This window comes from Gossypium hirsutum, chromosome A03, assembly GCF_007990345.1.
Source record: "Gossypium hirsutum isolate 1008001.06 chromosome A03, Gossypium_hirsutum_v2.1, whole genome shotgun sequence".
Lineage (NCBI taxonomy): Eukaryota > Viridiplantae > Streptophyta > Magnoliopsida > Malvales > Malvaceae > Gossypium > Gossypium hirsutum.
The window spans coordinates 5920859-5922303 of NC_053426.1; the positions used below are offsets into that span (position 1 = coordinate 5920859).

General features: G+C 40.0%; 1 non-coding gene across 1 annotated transcript; it reads left to right on the top strand.

The window, feature by feature from the left end:
* The first annotated feature begins 1134 nt into the window (after positions 1 to 1134).
* LOC121225779 (small nucleolar RNA R71) lies at positions 1135 to 1241 on the top strand. Its single transcript, XR_005923675.1, has one exon. It is a non-coding gene; the product is annotated as a small nucleolar RNA R71 (small nucleolar RNA).
* The last annotated feature ends 204 nt before the right edge of the window (positions 1242 to 1445 follow it).

The following is a 1445-nucleotide window of genomic DNA, read 5'->3' on the forward strand; positions in this document are numbered from 1 at the left end:
GGAATCGTAAAACTCCCTGGATCTTTTAGTTTGTTTGGTAGCTTATTTTTCAGAATCGTTGAGCACACTGCGTTTAACTCCACATGCGACGCCTCGTCCAACTTCCGCTTATTTTCTAAAAGCTCTTTTAAAAATTTTATTGCGTTTGGTATCTGCGACAGGGCTTCAATAAACGGTAAGTTAATATGTAATTTTTTTAAGAGTTTAAGGAATTTACCAAATTATTCATCTGAGAGGTCTTTCTTTGTCGCGTTGGGGTATGGTACACGAGGTTTATATTCGACATTCACTGATTTGTTTGTATTTTGATCTACCTGACCTTAACCTTTGCTTACCACAGTTTCTTGACGCGGTTCTGGTTCAGGCCCCACAAATCCTTATTCATCTTGAACATTAATCGCGTTGAGCTATTCCCTCGGGTTGGGTTCAGTATTACTTGGCAAACTACCTTGTGGTCGTTCAGAGATTAGTTTGGAAAGCTGGCCTATCTGAGTTTCGAGCCCTTGGATCGACACTTGTTGATTCTTAAGTGTTGTCTCGGTGTTCTAGAAACGAGTTTCTAACATCGATATAAACTTTGTGAGCATCTCTTCAAGGTTCGCCTTCTTTTCCTGTTGGTAGGGTGGTTGCTGAAATCCCGGACGATATTGCGGTCTTTGATTTCCTTGGCCTCCCCACGAAAAATTGGGATGGTTCCTCCAACCTGCAGTGTAAGTGTTACTAAATAGATTGTTTTGAGGTCGAGGATTATTACCCATATAGTTTAGTTGCTCGTTATCCATGTTATGGCCATAAGGTTGGTATTCCAAATGGCTTGTTCCACCGCTACTTGTTTCGCACTGCATTACTGGGTGAACCTGTGAAGAACTAAGAAAACCATCAATCTTTTTATTCAAGAGTTCTACCTGATTTGACAGCATGGTGACTGAATCGATGTTATAAACACCGACTGTTTTCGTTGGCTTTATCCTCATGACTTGCCGCTAATAGTTATTCAGTGACATCTCCTCAATAAACTCATAGGCATCTTCAGGTGTTTTATTATTGATGGTTTCGCCAACAGCTGCGTTAACCATTTGCCGAGTCGAAGGATTCAGACCATTGTGGAATTTTTGAACTTTGAGCCAAAGCGGTAACCCATGGTGAGGGCACCTTCTCAGTAAGTCTTTGTATCTCTCCCATGCATCGTAGTGGGTTTCTAAATCCATCTGCACAAAAGAATAGATATTATTACGTAATTTAACCGTTTTAGCCGGCGAAAAATATTTTAGTAAGAATTTTTCGGTCCTTTGTTCCCAAGTAGTAATTGACCCTCGTGGTAACGAGTTCAACCACTGTTTAGCTTTATTCTTTAATGAAAAAAGGAATAACCGAAGACAAATGGCACCATCAGAAATGCCATTGATTTTAAATGTATCACAAAATTCCAGAAAGTTTGCTAAGTG